The sequence below is a fragment of the Coturnix japonica genome, chromosome 23 (genome assembly GCF_054131305.1).
Source record: "Coturnix japonica strain WE chromosome 23, WE-NBRP24, whole genome shotgun sequence".
NCBI lineage: Eukaryota > Metazoa > Chordata > Aves > Galliformes > Phasianidae > Coturnix > Coturnix japonica.
Window position 1 is genome coordinate 8,965,555 of NC_140685.1, and position 19,467 is coordinate 8,985,021.

Below are 19,467 nucleotides of genomic sequence, written 5' to 3' on the forward strand. Positions count from 1 at the left end.
CCTCGGTCACCTCTTAAATGGCACCGAGCAGCGCGGAGCACGAGAAGGCACAGCGAGGAACCTCGGCTTGGAGCTGCGTGTTGGCGGCCGGCACTTGGAGAAGAACTACGGAGGAAAAGCCACGAGCTGCCTGGAGCGCTCCCACGGACCGGCCCTGCGGGAGAAAGAAGTTTGGGTTGAGCACTAAGCTCGCCTGTAGGAGCCAGGCGTTGGGACCGGAGGTAGGAGCCCGCAGAAAACCGGGATTTTCAAAACGCAGCAAAATAGAACAGACGCTCTCAAAGTGGTGTCTGAGCAATTCCCGGACTGCATCGATGGCGGCGTTTATTTGTGCTAAAGGAATGCTGTAAGCAGTGAGGCCGAGGAGCTGCAGCCTCTGCATGCTGCACAACCACTGCTGGAGCACCAGGGCTGACTCTCCTGCAGTGCTGGAGCCCCCTGTGCATCCCACACCGGGACTTTCTTGCTGCGGATCCTGTCAGCATCTCTCATTGTGCCGCTCTATTTCAAGTCTGACTTTATCTCAGCCCCAGACAATGCTGGGGAACAAAACGCGGCATGAATGAAAATTAAAAACTCAACTGCAGTTTTTGTTGACTGTGAGTTGTAATTATTGCAGTGTCAAACAAACACGGAATCACATTAACCTTCACCTGAGTACAGAGTAATCAGCCGCAGTCAAAACACGGTATAACCAAATAAGTCATTTGCGTGGCATTAGAATATCAGGAACGAACGAAGCTGTCTTTGCACTGATGAGAGCCCTTCCCAGCAGGAACGCACTCATTTGCGTACACCCGCTGCCCCACCTGCAGGGCAGGAGCAGCACAGCACGACGGAGCATCTCCACGCATCCCTACAGCGCAAGTCACCGAGCAGCTTGTCTCTGAGATCTCACATCTACAGAGTATTCACAAACCAAACCCCTTCCTCGCGCTGCTTGTCCTCGGCTGCAGAACACTGAAAGACAACCTCTAAACTCATTCACTCTTTACTGCCTGAACTCCAATAAGGGCCTATTGAAACGAGCCCTTGTTAAACCTGCAATGTGTGAGAGTCAGCTCTCGTTTCAGAGAGCATATTTTATTGAGCTACTCAGGGGAAAAAAATTAATGAAGCCTTTTTTTTCCCCCATTGGAATTTACTGCTTACAGTTACTCACTGGCACCAACCTAAGAACACATGGGGTTTGGGCAGAGCCCTGCAGGAGGAGCACACAGCCTTCTGCTCTCAGTGTGAGCTGCCCAGCAATCACAGAGCCCTGGGAGCCCTGCTGCACCCCGGGCACCCTCACTGCTGTTGTGGCTGTAGTATTACACTTAATGACTGTTATTAAGGGATGCGGTATGTAGAAGAGTGTTATAAAAAGAAAGGAGAACAAGCCCAAAACAAAACCAGGAGAGAATCCCAAGCACACACAAGCATATCCAGCCTTAATGAGAAAGTGCTGAAAAATGAGTTTCAGTTTCTTTGAAGACCCTGTAAATTCAGGTTCTGCTTTGCCTTAATAGATGCATCAAACATCTCCAGGTTGCAAAATGTTTTGGGGAAAAAAAAGGCATCCAGTGGCACCATCTACACCTCCCCCTCCATGCAGCATCTCTTTCACCAGCAGCAGCAGGCTTCTCAATGCAATTTGATTTGTACTACTGGTACTGTGGATGCTGTGACAAAACCCAAATCTTTAATTGTCAGAGCTACCCAGAGATTTCTTCCCCTCTAGTTTTGCTGGGTTTATAGTTTATATATTGTTAAGTTGTAAAGCCAGACTTTACCTTATTTAATCTTCGGTCTTATTTGTAAGGATTTGTGTACATGTACAACAGCGTATCTCACTTCAACAGCTCTCCTACTCATAAACTGATCCATGATATTGACTTGTACCTGCTGTGATGTGTTGTATCTGTATACACTACAGTGATGGCTTTAGGTACAGTTTAAGAACAGAGAGATTTTTAAGAAAGCATTATTTCTGCAGAGGTTTGCTGAGGAGTCGCACAGTACCTGCGTGCCTCCCAAGAGCCGTGTTTCCTCCCCAGCCTTCCCTATGAGCTGTTTGAGGCTGATTCCTCCTTGTTATCCCGTACAACAGAGCTGCAATCAGCGGGATTCTCACTGCAGCTCATTAGACCAGATGCTGGTTCTGGCCTGTGCTGGGAGCTGAACTTGAACAAACAGCTCGAGGGCTGCATCAAATCCCTTCTGCATAATCTCCATTAGCTCACTGCCTTCAGATAACAGCAAACCTAATCAAGAGCCATTTGGGCAAATTAAATTAATGCTTGTCTTATTTGGGACCGAGCCTCACTAAGAATGCAGAGCTGTCCCCAAATATCCGTTGAAGTAATTACTATTTTAATGTAAAAAAAGCAGCCTCGGTTGTGCTAGCAGCACATTTAATTTGCCCATGTAGGAACAGGGAAAGAATACTGCAACAAACGATAGAGGTGTGTGCAGCCTGCAGAGGGCAAGCTTGGCCAGCCAATCTCCCTGTACACACAGTGAAGGTGCTTCATTGAAAAGGCACTTCTGGATGGGCCATGCTGAGCTTACTCACAGTGTGGGCTTCACATACAGCTTCTTAGCAGTGTGAGCTATCTTATCATCAGGAAAAAAGACTGTCCCTGTACATGTAATGCAAAGCTCTCTGAATCACAGAATCCCTCAGGTTGGAAAAGACCTTAAAGATCATGGAGTCCAACCACAACCTAACCACACTACCCTCACTAACGACCTTCCGCTAAATCATGGCCCTGAGCACCACATCCAAATGGTTTTTAAGCACATCCAGGGATGAAGCCACTTTCGTTCTGGGGACTGAGGATTGCACCACTCAGGTTTTTCCCACCAGCTCTGTGCTGTTTCCCAGACCACACCAACATGGCAAAGCTGGGCAAATCTGCACAGCCCCATTCCTGGTCCCAAAACACTGAAGAGTTCCAAGCAGAAGCCATCCCACTTCAGTAACACACTCTAAGAGCCACAAATTACTTTAAAATGAAACGGTACCTTGTTTAGTGTAAGGCTGAACACCAATTCTTTCAGAATGGCGCAATTCCCTTTGTTTGGTATTACACATTATCTCTCTTTGGGACTCCACTGTAAAGATGGGGTACTGATACAAAACTTCCTTCCCTCTCCTTTCTCCCTGGGGCAAAGCTGGAGACAAACACCCTGCTGTGCTGTTGGGAGCTCCCCTTTGCTCAAGGTCATCTTCTTACCCAGCTCCTCTCCTGAAGTGCATTCCCTTGCAATGGATTCTAGATATCTAAGGTAAAAATCACTATTGCATAGCACAATTTTGCAAGTTTTGACTCAACTTTCCTACATGAGATTAATTATTAAATACACCTCTGCTGCTTCTTGTTTCCTTAGTACTTGGACAACAGCGGTATCTAAAACCAGACCCTTTGTAAGAAACTGCATGTAAAGCAAATGATTTTCAAACAGAGTCCTGAATTACTAATTGCAGCACAATCCGATTGCCCACAACAGAAGAACTGCTACCAAAACACACACATGCTGGTAGCCCCGTGTCCCCCAGCCCTGGTTTGAGTCCACCGTCCCCAGCTAATGTAATGCCACGCTGCTCGCAGGGCTATCTCCTGTCCTAATTAACCACCAGGCTTAGCTGAACTCTCTGCTGGATTTTAATTACAGAGTTATTAATTCATGGGGAAAAAATTGACAGATGTTTCAGGTTGGTCGTAGCAAATTAAAAGGCAGGTGCCTGGCACCAAGAGTCAGAAATGATTAAACAAATGACTCATGGACGTTCAGCTGTTCCACAGCAAACAGTGCACACTGCACTACTCAGTGTTCTGCAGGGCAGGGTGACTTCTCAGGATAAAAATAACTGCACCAGTTTTCACTATCTCACTTCTAAATGTAAGGAAGCTTTCAAACGTGTGCTCTCCATTCGGTTTGCAGTTTTCTTTCTTGGTTCGCTTTGCTCTCCTTTCCTTTAGAAAAGGAATTCTGCTATTTTCTCAGATTCTTAATTTAGAAAAAAGTTTGGATGATGCCAAGGGAAGAGAAGGAACTATCTGGTTCCTCTTCAGTTATTACTAAACAATATGCCACACATTATTTATAACATGTATTTGCAACACAAAGTTGACTATTTTCCATCTCTTACAGTGCTCAACAGCAGTTGCTGTAATCCTGCTGCTAACTTCAAGGGCTTGACAAAGCTTATGGAAGCGTTAGTGCAAATCAAACGCATTACAGGAAACACAGCCCGAAAGGCTATGAAGGTCAGTATTGTTAAAGGGAAGCAGGAAGCAGCAGTGCCATGGGCTGCAGCTCTCCATCACCCGTGCTGCTTCGCAGAGCCGTTCCATCAGGTCTCAGCAGGCCCCATTTGTCATGATGGCACACGCAGCCCCAGCCGAACCGAGCAGAAACTGCCGTTCAGAAGATGGCTGGTTATTAAAAACCATCAGCTGATTTTAAGTGCATCTCCTCGGGTGTGTTTCTGCTTGGGAAGGTGAAGGAGGAGTTCCAGGCTGGGTTTGGTGATGGTGTTATTTGTCTGACTGAACACATGTACACAATGTATGGTACATTGAATGAGACATGCTGTATTTTTCACGCATAAGAATCATAAAAATGACAAGTGCTCTGCCAATATTCTAATTTCTGTATAGGTTTCCATCCCCCCCCTGTAATAAAGTACAGCTCAAACTACACCTCTGGTTCAAGTCAATCCAAAGATTACTCAAAGACAAAAAAATCACTAGATTCGATTTGGATAATGCAGAACCAGATATTTGGACAACTCCAGACCTAGAACTGCATGCCAATAGATCTGTAGGAACAGTTTCCATTTGTCAAAATCAGCATTCTTTGATCAGATGGCAGAAAAATTCCCCACAGCTGTAGGTCACGCCATGTAGCAGCTGTCTTGGAGCTGTGAGGAAGTTAAACAACCACCAGTGCCTCCTTCCCATAGCCTACCAAAACTCGCTCGGTTTGCTTTATTACCACAAGACACATCCAAATGCAATACTTGGGAAGCTCTATCCAAACCATCTCTCTGTAGCCCATTGGCACAGCTGGCTGCTGTAGCCCTGGAATGACCAAAAGCTGAGTTTCTGTGGAAGCTGTGATGCTCAGAGACACAGCAACCATCCTGCCAGGATGACCTGTCTGTGTTCCAGCTCACCTCTTGCCCTGAAGATCCCTCAGCCCCTGCACAACATGTGCCTGATGCAACCACATGGGAACTGGGACCCACTTGGGGCTGGAGATTTTTCTGTTGTCAGAGAAGATGCTGCCAACTGCCTGGACTGCACACAGAGCCCTAAGACTCATCTGTACCTCTGCCAGCTAACAGAAGAAACCAATAAATGCAGACTTTAATGCTGTGCCTCAAAAATAGCTTTCCCTGTTGCTACAAGAGGCAGCATTTCAACCAGTTTCAGAACGTGAACACAGAAATTCTGTCTGCTGGGTGCTCTTCTAAGGAGGAGCACGTTCACGCTTAATTCCTTCCACCTCCCTCCTGCCTTGTTAGCAACTGCAGCCTGGTGCCTGTGGCCCGTGGGCTTCTGCACGGCTGCTGCTAGCAGAGTAATGCATTAATGGAGATTTATGGCATTGCCACGTGTGTCACACTGAGCCCAGGGTATGCTGGAGCAGAGGGATCACACGTGCTGCTCCCCGAGCTCACACCCATACTCTGCATCACAGCCCACTGCTTTCTGTACTGCATGTAACTGAGCAGTAGCACAGAGAGCAGCCATGGGCCCTGTGCTGGGCACAGGGAATTACTGCTGCTTGCTTTTCTGAACTCTACAGTAAAGATCTCTCAAAGCCTGCTCAGAACAGCTGTAAATCTCAACATATTCTTCCTGCCTTGGCTGAATCTCCACAGGGATGTTTATAGCACACATTCACCTGCAGTGCATTTCACCCAAGGAGCAGTAACAAGGCACCAACACAGGATTCTCTCCTGAAATACTTTGTGCAGTCTTTGAGTATTAATTGAACTGTCGGTTGTGAACACAGCCATGAGGAACAGCCTCCACAAACTGCTGTTTCTACCATGAAAAAGCACTGCGATGCTCAAACAATTATAACATTCCCTATTAATTTTAGCTACTTACATGGTTCTTATGGCTACAGAAGCTGAGCACTTTACATTCCTTAACACATTTCTTTTCTGCCAGTGTACGCAGCACCAAAGGATCCCCACTGAAATACATCAGGGTTGTGCCTGTCTGTGATCCCACTGTCTGCCTAAAGCCATGGAGAAGTTAGGTGAGGATGCTGAGTGACAGACAGCTGCTGTTATTGCATTGCACTTCATGGACCCTGTTCTTACACACTGTGCAGGAAACCCGTGTGTTGTCAGGGCTCAAATTTTGTTTGATGCCTGTAAACCTTTTATTGGATCTAGAAATAAGGAATTTGCTTAAGGTTATGCAAGAGATCAGCAGTAAATCAGGAAATTGAGCCTAAGCCTCTTAGAGCAGCAGCCTAATGGTTGTTTTCAGAAGAGTTTCACTACATTACACCAGCTAAGTGTCTGGCTCACTCACTGCTCTGTGGATTAACAGAGGGCAGATTGACTACAGTCTATTGAATTTTTAAAACAAAAAATAAATACCTGCTATGAGCTCTTAAAAAGCTTTTCCTAGCAAGGTTTTGGGAAATTCCCAACAGTCTTAATTGCATATTTGTATATGCACAGAAACTGTAAGTATACATACCTACACAGTAATAAAGCCAAGTCATGTATCATTATTTAAACTTAGTGAAAAGCAATGTCATTCATGATACCCCGGATAAACTGCTTTTCATTGCTGTACACAAACACACTGAAATACAGTTATTTCATCTGTCAGGCAAAAATAACCTTTGCCTCTTCCAACTTGGAATTCTCCAACCACCCACAGACAGCAGGATATCATGCACTTACCACCAATTAGTTTGGGTGCTTTTCTTTTCCATGTAGCAGCTCCTGACACGTAACTTCTTTTCTGCATCCTTGCCTACCCCTAATTTAATTCAGCTAAGCCAAATCTATACCCGGCTACACCTGGTAGAACAGCCCTCACAGCTCAAGGTCACCAGCTGCAAATAGCTGCTTGCTTTCAACTGCTCTCAGTTGAATGGTAATAAGCTTCAAGTAGTGCCTGGTCTTAGCTTTGATTCAGTTAACAGTGCACTATCATCCCCATGTGAGCAGGTTACCTGAGTGCAGTTAGAACCTCGCTGCTCCTGTTGTTCCAGTCTAATGTAAAAAATAGGCAATATAGTGCTATATCACTGGCTAGACCTCTGAATATAGATGTATATTTACTTACACACTGGGGAAGCCATTGCTGACTTCTCAGTTTTTCATCTTAGTTGTAATGTTTTTAGCAAACCTGATGCTAATGAGATACAGATGTAATAAAAGAAATTCATTTTACTATCCCAATCCAAAAGTGCAAAGGAATGGTAATAGGTGCAACAGCCCGGAGAGCTCACAGCACTGTGATTCTGCAACTGTTCCTATGGAAGCCCAGAAATATCGTTCCTTTGCTCTTCTTTCAGTCCTTTTATTTCCAAGGCCTTAAAGGCAAACCAGGGAAAAGGGGGCTAATTAAACCTCTGATCTTGAATCGTGGCATGGCAGCTTCAGCCTTCATGTACAGCACCACACAGCAAAGCTGCTACAAGCAACGCCCTGATAACCTGTTAGTATTTGTTAACAACACTTAGAGGGAATTGGTTTCAAAGCCTCTCTGCTTAACGCAGACTGAGACCATTAAGTCTGCATACTAAAGCTAGTTTGGGAAAAACGTCTCACTTGCAGATTGAAATAGCAAAACCCTTTGAGGAAAGAGCAGTGACCTTTACTGGCATCGTAGTTTGCTTTGCACGAGGGTGTTTTAACTTCCTGACTCACTCATTTTGGACAATCCAGTTTGTAATTGCCCTTTGTAATTGCCCTGATTCTTAGGAATGCTGTTAATATTTAATATCTAGCTATCAGTTGAGTCAAATCTTTATTCCCCTGTAAGTTTTTTTCAGTTCTTTATTTCTAATGGCTGATTATATTTTTAGCCAGAAAATATTTGTGCTTTTCCTTTGCTTTGTAGAAGGAAGCTTACCAGGGGTTTCTTTTTGAGTAGAAACACAACGCTGTCAATCACACTTCTGCAAATACAAAGCCATTCTCTCTACATACCCAGACAAAACTCTTCACCTAACATGTATTTTATCTGGCCCTACATTTATTATTTCTAGTCAGTGCATATTTCTGTGGCCATAGGAGGCAGTGCTGTACCCCACAGGAGCTAAAGTTCAGATGCTTCCATGTCTGTTCTGTGCAGGATGGAAGTGTCTTTGGACTGCCTTTGTCTTGAGAGAAACCATGGCTTTCCCTCGGGCTGAGTCATGCCATGAAACCATGGGATTTCCAGCACCAGGAATTACTATTTAACAACTTGGCTATTTAACTGAGTTTGAAGTGAAGGTCCATAGAAATCATCTGTACATTCCTATTGTTACAAACAGATCTCTCTTCAGAAATACCACGTAGAGGACCAGCAGCAGAATCACAGAAGGTAATCTTTCATGGTGCTGCATGTAGGGAAGATGCCTTGTCTTGAATACACTTTGCAATTTAAAGAAAGGATTATGCATCCAAGTAGGAGCAGTACTAAGCAATTAATGAAATTACTCTTCTGGGAGGGCTCAGTGTACACTCTTAAATATGTTGAAAATTAGCCACAACCCCTTAGGAGTTTATTTGGAACAAAAGCCAAATTTAAATCCTGAAGTTAATACAATAATGTGAAATAGATCTTGAGACCAGAGGACCAAAAGTTCCCTTAACTCTTTTATTTCTATTTTTTTTTAATATTTAAAGTTTGCATTCTATGCAGTGTGTGTTTCTTTATCTCTTTATTACATTCAGTTTAATATTTTATTCCTCCTAATGTTGTGCTATGTTAAATATTGCAATCTCCCCAGGTGATGGAAGATAACAGCAGGCTGCGTGCAATGCAAAACCCAGCACAGAGCAGTCAGACACAGTGCTGTACTGCATCCAGCAGAGCCCAGGGCAGCTGCTGGGACCTTGGCAGAGAAAGCAGGAGGGTTTGGGTATCCTTAGGATGAGCGGCAGTTGCATCATTTTAGCTGAGAAACTGCACAGGCTGCATCTGCAGTGGGAGAATGAAAGGCCTGGGCAGCCTTCCTTTGCTCCCATCACCATCCCAAATCCCAGGAAGGCTAGCGAGCTGAACAGCTGGTGAGGGTGGTGGGTTTTGTACTGGAGATTGCTTCGCTGTATAAACCAGGGTGAAATTATCTTGCAGTATTTCAGACTATGACCTTTCGAGTAGACAGACCCAATGATTTTCAGTCAATGCTCCCTGTGCTTGATTTAGAAGCCCATTCAGAAGGCAAAAAGGCCAGTTCATTGAGGCAACTCATTACTCCACTGTGCTGCTACATCCTGATAGATAACAAATCTGACCTTTGCTACAGAAATAGGTTGTTGTGGGCAGTAAAAGTTCACTTTGAGTGACACGACGAATGCTAACTCTCCTGCAGACAAGGACAGCATGGGGGCAGAATGTGCAATCAGTGGTCCACTTCCAGCAGCTTGCTGAAATTCTCTGTGAGAAAATGCATGGTTTTCCCATTTCTGCAGATAGGATTGAGCCTGTTAGTCTCAGACCTTAGTTTACTGTCCTGGGAAGCCCAACAAGCCCAGAAAACAACCCAATGGTAACCTCAGTTTAGTTTAATGAAGTGGGGATCAGTTGGAAATGTAACTAAGTGAGCTCCTTTGTAGACCTAGAAGTGCACAGGCCCCATTCTTGGCACCAGTGCTAAAGCTGTGCTCCTGACATTCTGGCTGATGATGATGAACTGTCAGAAACTATGAACAACCTGGGGAATTCAGCCCTGAAAGATTATCAATAGAACAGAATCACTCCGGTTGGAAAAGACCTCAAAGATCATCAAGTCCGACCACAACCCAACCATACCACCCTAACTAACAACCCTCCGCTAAATCACATCTCTGAGCAAATAGGCTTCTGAGGAATGTGCTAATTACAGCAATGTTCAGTGGTTCCCTATTCAGCAAATGAATTTCAAAAGTAATAATTGATTCTTGATTTTGTTCATCACATCCATTTCAATTTAATGTCAGCTGACTTAACGAGATATTACTTGCTCTCAGGAATTATTTTTTCTTTTTTTCCAAAGTCAAGCAATTGAACAAAAGCTTGGATGATCCATTTGGTGAAGTTTCATAGATGAAACAATAATACTATCCAATACCTATCACAATCCAGAAAATATAAGCTAAAAAAAACCCTACATTTCTCTGTTTCTCATGCAGCTCTGTCCACTAAATCAATGTATTTCTATTCCCTGCCTTCCAAGCGAAAACAACTACACAAATCTGATGCAGCCATTTCTGGGGAAGTGTGGCCATACATTGACCTGCAACCTGCAAGAATCAGGTTGTTTTTTGAAGCACTGAGGTTTCATTCTTAGGGATTTGTTCTTCCAGCCTGGGAGCTGCAGCGCTAATGAAGGCGGTGCTTTATGGCAGGGCTGGCTTGGCAGGAAGTGAGAGGCATCAGGAAGCCAAAAGACTGAAAACCTTTTCCTTTTTATTTTTACATCACATCTTTAACGGCCACAAGATCCAGGGTATCATCCCTGCTTTAGTGCTGGGACGCTCATTAAGCACTGGTAATTAGAGTACTCCTACTGCCTTCTTATACAGCACTGATAAAAACTGTTAACTTGGCTTCCTCCCAGATCAGCTCACTTCAGGGAAGTTCCTCCCACTAAATTCTGTTGACAACAATCCCTTTTAATCTGCTGACCTGGACACTTCTTTAAGGCCAGTCTGTTTGAAAAACGTAAAGAAATGAATAAGAAAAACCGATGAGAAGGCAGCTACTTTCAGGAAATGTTAGCACTTAGAATTCCCTCGCTCACAGCTATGACTGGACCTGCAGACAACAAGGCAATGTGAAAGAGTGATGTGGGAACAATAATGCCACCCATGCCCCATGGGTCCCTGTCCCTAACAGCCCCCTGGCAGCCCAGCCTGGGTGAATCAGCCCACACTGCTCAATCAGCTTTGTGGGTTAATGCCTCAGTGCCCCTAAGAGTCTACTAGAAATGACTTTCAGAAACAAATGCCATCAGGAGGAGACCAGCAAGAAGCTGGCATATTTGCAAGATTACTTCTCATGTAATAAATTCCCTGCGATGAGCTGTGTTACTGACCTTGCTGTTTGTCTGAAGCTGCACCACGGCTCAGAGGGGAAGGCTGACCCAGCATCGCACGTGGCCCCTCTGGTAGTTACAGAGTTGTACAGTGACAGCAGCCTCGAGCTTATGGACAGATTACATGAGGAATGGGCTTTCTAAAAGACCCTTCTGAAAAGGTGATGTCGGATATTTCATAAGTTAACACCAATGAAAAACAGATTTATTCCCAGTGACAGGGAGCTTAGTCCTGCTAAGAAGCTGCATAATCATTTGCTGCTTTCACTTAGTCCTCATCAGAGAAACGGGTCTGTTGGAATGAATGATCTGAGGGCTGGAACATTAGACATGAAATACTTCATCTCTCTTATAGGCCCACACACCAAACCTTGCTTGGGCTCCATCTCACCACAGCAAATTATGCATGTTTAAAACCTCCTTTATCTACTTTGCAGAGCTTGTCAAACCTCAGAACTTCTGTTCTGCAAACTATTTCTAAACACGTACTGACCTGTGTTGAAACAAGAACACGACTGAAACCCCAAAATATCCTGGAAACAAAAAACTGCATATGAAAAGCTCCTATTTGGTTTATCATTTTCCAGTTTGTCATCTTGCATATTTTCATATTGTTTTATGCCAAGCTAGTAGCCGTGATTCATTACATGAAATTGGAACATTATAGATTCGATACAGAAGCATTCATCTTAGTGACAGGAAAGGATCCCTTAGGTCACAGAGCCACTTCCCTGCAACCGTAGGAAATCCCATAAAAGACACCGAAGCTGGAGATACACAGAAACTTCATTCAGCTGTGTACCCTTGGAGTTACAAACCCCTGAGCATCCCATAACCACATGAAAGCTGTCAGAGCAAACAAAAGGCTCCAAAAGCTCATCTTATGCTGTAAATCTATGCTATAAAACAACCCCAAAGCATTAGCAGTGCTCTGCCCTGGCACTGGCACAGCCTTTGTGAGGTTTCATAAAATAAACATTCTGATCACAAATGCCATATGAGCTCAAAGCTTGAACTTATAGACAAGACATGCATGTCCATGTGTTGTCATCTTCTCTGCAGGGTCATTAAACCAAATAAACATTGCTGGCAGCCTGTTTCATCCAAGCTTCAGTGCCCTCAGTGCCCGCCCTGCTGCTCTATAGAGCACTCTGAACTTGAAAATGTTGCTTCATGTCTCTGGGAGTGACACTGGGGGCTGTGTGCATGGCAGCTGAAGCACATGGGAGTGAAAGGAGCTCCCTAAAAGTAACAGATGGTGACATTAGTTCCTATTCTCACAGCAGGCCAAGCTGTGAGAAGAAGTAATTGAGTTGCAAAGGATTATAATATAAATACCACTATTGTACCATTATTTTTATTCCTTTGATATTCTCGAAATGAATTGGCCATAGATATTTTACTGTGTTTGAGTAGTGCCTTATTAATCCGCATGAAAGAACCATAATGTCTTTCAGAGTGGATACCAGAGAGTGGGTATGGAATACCTAAAGGCAAGAGCTAGACAGTGCAACGCCCAACTGCACAGAGGCTGTGCAAAGAGCTGCAGAAAGGTGGGCTTGTATGCAGACGCTGAAGGGGCACAGCTGAATTGGAAAATATCCTGAGGTATCCTAAGAAATGAGATGCTATAAAACCATTTGGGATCATGAAGGAATCTGGTAGACAAAATCTTTCAGGTCTGTCTGCAGTCCTGATTGTTCAGCAGAGAGAGCAGAAGAGAATCAAGGAATCTTGCTTCCCAGACAGATGCTGCAAACCAAAAGACACTGCTTCCTCCAGACCTGAGGCTACCAGCCAAACGCATGCTTAGAAGTACTTACAAATATACCTGAGCTGCAGTCCCTTGGGTCTGAAGTTGTACTGCTGCCTACAAAACTCCGAGAGGAAAAATGCATTTGAAAGTGTTACATGATTATGAAATGTGCATGTCTGATTAGAAGTGTAATTACTTTGCGTTTTGATATGTCAGCAGCAAATGGCTTTCTTGTGGGCTACATCATCACATACACACTCTCACCCCTAAACCTCAGGCATTTCTCAACTGCCATTTGAAGGCAATAATGGAAATCCATGTTTTAATTTCTAATATTTCAGTGCCTGTTCTTATAGTCATTACGTATGGCTGAATCCATCATGCTGTCTACAGCTGAATCTCTGGAGGCTCCTTACCTGAACCCTGCTGCTTTCTTCAGGCTCCTACATGGAACTGCTACATTTTCATTTTCTATTACCCAGATGTGTATTAACAATAAGGACATTAACTCATAAAAAACATCAACTCACTGGTGGAAAAACTGACAGAGAGAATCCATTTAACACCCCCCTGTATTCTGACACTGCATTTATAAATTGTATCATCATTTTAAGAGTGCAGGTGTGCTGAGGAGTGCATGGCCTTGCAATGCTGCTGAGCATAGGAAAGCATATTAGAAAATATGCTTTAAATATTAGAAAAGCTGTTATGGACCCACAATTAGGAAGGACCTGGAGTGTGAGTACAAGCAGAGCACCCAAGTCTTGTGTGCAGGGTTGGCAGAAGAGCTATTGAGCTGCATCAGCTCAGGGCATGCACACAAAGCTCTGCGGGCTGCACCAGCTCCAGAACAGCACTGCTTTGTGCAGCTTTGCATCAGTCCAGAAAGGATCTGGCTGACTCAGAAGCCAGAGCTTTCACAACCATCAATTTTAAAATGCCTCCAGAAACGTAAAACCGAAACCAAAGAGCTACTAATGGGAAGATTTTCTTTAATGAAGAAATGAAACAGCAGAACCTGATGGAAGTTTTGATGTTCCCTCTCAAACCCCATGTTAGCATTAGCGCTAAACAGATGTCCCACATTCCAAAGAAATGGCAGGTTTGGCACCTCTTCACGGTTAGCAAATTTAATTATGGCTTCGAATGCAATAATGGAGGTGCCTTGCTTGGCTATAATTGGATCTGCAATTGGCACAGGCTTTCCTTCCCTCACTGTGCCATATGGGGAACCGCAGAACAAGGTGCTGCATATGTTCCTGCTGAATTACACTGGGTCAAATCAGGGTCAGATTAAAATATTATGGGAAAGGAAGGGAGGGGCATTCAAAAAGGAAAAGTGGGTGCTTTCCTTCAATGCCACTTTCTCTGACCAAATTACTTGGGATCAAATTGGATGTGGGCTACAGTGAAACAGCTATTTTAATTAGGAGGGCTCCCAGACTGTCTGAAATAACAGTGTGTTCTGGGCAGAAGATCAGGAGAGGCAGAAGAGCTGGATACAAGACAGACCCAAAGAAAGGAAAATAACCCTTTAAATATACCACAGATTCTGGGGGGAAAGCTTTCTCTTTTCATCCCTGTGGAGAGTTAATGGCATTTCAGAAGATCTGGAACAGGCTGAGGAAAAAACATCCTGCCAATTCACATTACAGATCTGATACAGATCACTGATAAATGGGAGCAAAAAGAAAAGCAGTGGCTTTTGTTTGGTTACGTAAAATACCCCTTCAGGCAGTGAGGGAGCAGCATCTATGACTGAGACCGCCTGACACTTCCCATTAGCAGACCTTGTTTTCTGTTGTTAATAACACTGGCAGACTTAAAGCACTGGGCTGAAATTGCCCTTTCTGACCTAAGTCTTAGGGTGAGTTTGTCTGCCACGTATCCATGCAGGCACACTTACAACTGATTGGGATAACAGATTCTGATCCCGAGGAAGAAAAAGCAGCCTATAAAATAATTGCTCCAACAACTTCATAGCACCGGCAAGGAAAAATAGCATTACAATATTCACTGTGGTATCCCTCCTGCCAGAAGAAGAAAACTAACTGTGTGAAGGGTGAGAAAATGACCTGATGCTAATGCAGAACTCCTTACCTCCAGCCAGTGTCAGCACTACACACAAGGAACATTCTAACACCATTTAGTTTTAATTTAGCAATATTCTGACATCCTTTTCTTTCTCCTGTTGAAATGAATGGGACTTTTGCAGTAACCCACCAGGGCCTATTGCACATATGTCTCCTTAGAGTTGCACCCCTCTTGACATCTCTTAAGGCACCGAGAATCACAATCCACTGCTTACTATTTGAAAGCCTACTTTAAAACCCTGACGTCGATGAGAATTTACTTATTCTTGTTTTCCTTTCCATGTACTTTCTGTGTGCTAATGTGAAATTATGATTCTCCCATTCTTGGAACAGAACATGAAATTAGCCCTGATAGCAGTGAGACGGGAATCAGCACAGCAGCTGAACTGCAGCGCAGAGCATAGAGGTGTCTGTAAGCAGAGCCTGGCTGACTGTAATTAAGCAGTGTTGCCATGGCACTGGGGAGGGCTGGGGAATAGCACAGCAATGCTGGTTACATGGAGCACAGGGGGAAGGCAGCTGCAGGTGACTGTGGCACTGGAATTTGGAATTTGGTCTCTCCATCAGAAAACAACAGAGACATTTATAAATATCAATAATGACTTGCAACGCCTGGAAGTAAAGAGGAAGGCTGAACTCTACAGAGCAGAATACTGAACTAAGACAGCTGTTACTTTTCATGGCACTGCGTGCCCTCAGTGTGTGCCCTCTAGATGCAGTGACTGGGCAGAGCTGCACAGGGGCTGAAGGAGCACAAGAGTTGGATGCTGGAGTTCCCAGTCCCAACGACTTCAGCTCTGCCAGAGAGCACCCAGCAGCCCCGTTCCTTTTCTGTAATGCCAGGATTTCACACTCTTGCTCCTGCTGGTGCCATCTGTGTGCAGGATGTTGATGCCAACACCACCAGGCTGCCACTCAGCCAGAGAACAGCAGCAGGACATCTACCCGCTGCACTCCTCCAGCTCCAATCCTCTCTTACAGACAACACTATTGGTAAGTTCTGCATTCATGTCAGCATTTCCCTGAGGGGGATGCCATGGTACAGAGAAGTGGGCTGGGAGCATCCTGCCATCCTGCCTACACCTTCCACTCCTTTTCCTTTCTCTGATGGCCAATGATTTCACTGAACCCCAGGTTCAGCCACGCACCATGTACAAATCCCAATGCAACTGATAGTATAAGGGATTTATTGGGTCGTAAGAGGCGCAGAGTTAGCACAATTAGATTTTATTCTAGCTGTGGATATGTGGAATATAAAAATACGTGCTTTAAAGTTGGAGCAATTTCTAGGAAATATTATTTGCTGCAAAATAAAAATGAAGACATTGAAAAGACCACAGCTTCACCGCGGCGATGGCTGTCCCAGTTATCAGAATATTCACATCAGAAACATTTCTGCAGCTCTACTTCATCCAACTTTTTTCACCTCTCCGCCACTCCTCCCAAATGTGAGAGCATCGGCCTCGATGATTCAAGGATCTTGGATTAAAAAAATGCAACGTGCAGAGCTTTAGCTGCTGAGCTGGCTCATAAATTCAGTGTTTCAGCTGGCAGCCCTTGGCAGAAAGCAACCACCCCATTAAATCACACTGGGCAAGAAACTGTCATTCTGGTGAATCATGAGAATTACTAATTCTATTATAATGTGTGCATATATGAGGAAGGTAATTCAGTGGGAGTTTTAGTTTCGTTTTTATGGTGTCCTTCAGAAGATTATGATCCTTGCTGCTTTTCCCTGTTGTCCACCCAACTTCCAAAGCAGCTGTTAAAAGCGTTAACAGCAGCAGTTCATAAAGACAAGCCAAATATAAACCTTTGCAAAACTTATTCCTGTTTTGTTGCTCCCCAGATTCCAGCATTAACATCCCATATACTGGGGGTTGTTTGGGAAAACCCAAAAAGCAAAAACAGCCTGAACAGTAGAGAACAAGTGCTCTTATTTACCAGGAACTCAAACTCTCATAGTCCATTGGACAAAAACAATCAGTGTGGCCCAACTTCAAAACAAATCCAGGAGCAGAGCAAAACCATCCCAACCCTGAGCATGGAATGGGGTTCTGTGGCAGTTCTGGAAGCAAATAGTTATTTTTGCACTTTGTTGTTTTACAGTGGGAGATCTGGGGGTAAATTCTATTGACCTGCCTGGTTCTGAGCAATATAAATGTATGTGAAAGAACAAAAAAATTTTGCCATCTCAACACTTCACATAAAATACATAAATCTCCCAGAGATACCAAATGAATACAGATTTGATATTTCAATCCATCTGAAACAATACCAACCACACCAACCAGTATTAGCAGATTTTATGGGAAGCTGTACAAGTCCAAAGTGTTTGTAATTTCAGGCCTATAATTTAAGAGTACATGATTTAATTCAGAGTAAAGAGATAAAAAGCAAAAACAAATTTGTTCTTTTCTTCACCAGTGAAATAGTACTTCAAGGTGCAATAAAGAAAACACTTGGCTGCAGTCTTACTGCAGCCTGTGTCTGGAAGAGGCTCACACTGCTCTCAATTCATAAAATCTTGTATGTGTTTATGTGCTAAAGAAGATGCCAGCTTTTGTCACCAGTATCTGCAAGACAAGTTTATTCATTTTTGCATTAGTCGACGTAAATTGCTGGAGGCAGCCATTAAACACAAGTAACCATGTGTTGTCTCTTGAACACTGCCACCGCTCCAACAGATCAATGACATGATTATAAATGTGAGCAAGGGGCTTTTTGTAAATTACTTTCATTCATTTTCAAAGTACTGCTCACATATGTCCCAACTTGCTTCCTGTATGGCTCCTGAGCCTTTTGTCTCACTCTTTATTGCTATTACCTCCCCCTCGCCTTTGTTTCTGAGATATTTAACTTCATGTTTACTGCCCCCTCACACCAAACAAGAGGATGAGCAGAACAACCTGGGACTGAACTACAAAGAGATTAAGGACATGTCTGCGCTGTGCAATGGAGCACACTGAAAACAGCACTAGGGAATATGTACTTGTGTCTAATAGCTGCCACAAGCACTTTTGCCTGCTGCATAGCACCATGTCAAGCAAGTCCAAAAAGCAGGGCTAATTACCACTGTTGCCCTCACATGGTGATCTTGCTGCTGATTCAGGAGCTGGCTTGTAGCATCCCCATAGGGTTGCTTGAACCAGTGTGCAGAATTACTTGCTCAGACCAGTGTGCAGAATTATTTGCTCAAGGTCATGCCAGAAATCAATGGCAGCAACAAGAGAAGAGCCCCAGTGTATTTAATATCAGCCTTGGCTCAGTCACTGGGCCCTCTCATTCCCAAGCACAACATCCTTCTTCCAGTACACAAAGTATTAGAGAAGCTGCAGAACTCCTAACACGTGCAGAGGATGTGCAGCAGACCTGAAGCCAGATCTCAAGAACAAGACTTCACAAACAGCCTGCTCTAGTCCAGGACAACATAAAATCTGCTCCTGTGACTCAATTGCCTTGCTGGACCTGTTCAAACAAATTAATCTGCATCAAGCAGATGAGCATTCACACAGTCCTGAAGGGTAAATGAAGCTTATACGTGGCTGCAAGCTGCCCCATGTGCACACAGGTCAGACCCCCAGCAGCAGCCACTGCTCCATGCAGAGCCTCTGCTGAGCTGCTCTGCACACACAATGCTGGGGCCACGATCCAATGCTCAGTACATGAACTGGTGACACTTCATGCCTAGGAGCGGAAATTCAGTTATCTACAGCAACTAAAATAACACTGTGCAGCTTGTCATACCCAGTCCAATTTGTTCCACAGTGTTTCAGAGACACCAGGGAAATACTCTGTTCTCCAGTTAAGCAAGCTTCATCTACAGTATATATTGGTTTCTAAGGAGTTGCTACAGTGGTAGAGAAAAAGAAAAAAACCATGGAGATATAAAACAAAACTACAGACTTTCCACCATGACTCCTATCCACTGCTGTTACTGAATTTAAATCTGAAGCCATTTTCTTTGAGACAAATGCCAGTCTCTTCTGTTTTCATCAGCTACTGTTATGAGCATGGCATGCAGCTCTTGTTCATGGCTAGTGAAAATGCACAGCTAATGGTGGTGACTGTGTTGAAGAATTGTCTTTTGCAGCTTAGAATTTGCTCTATCAAATAGTGTTATTGTGCTTCTTGTATCTGCTGTAGTTTCCATGGAAATAAACAGGAGGCACTACTTTCAGTACTTCCATTACTTATACACAATTCTGCTCTGATTTATCACTCTTTTGACTTAACTTGTTTAGGTGCAAAGGAAGGGAAAAATGGCTTTGAATTTCCTTGCTTTAAATGCTTCTTCAATGCACAGAGAACACAGACAGACTGGGTTATATTTTGACTTTGTAAGTCATTGTCATATTT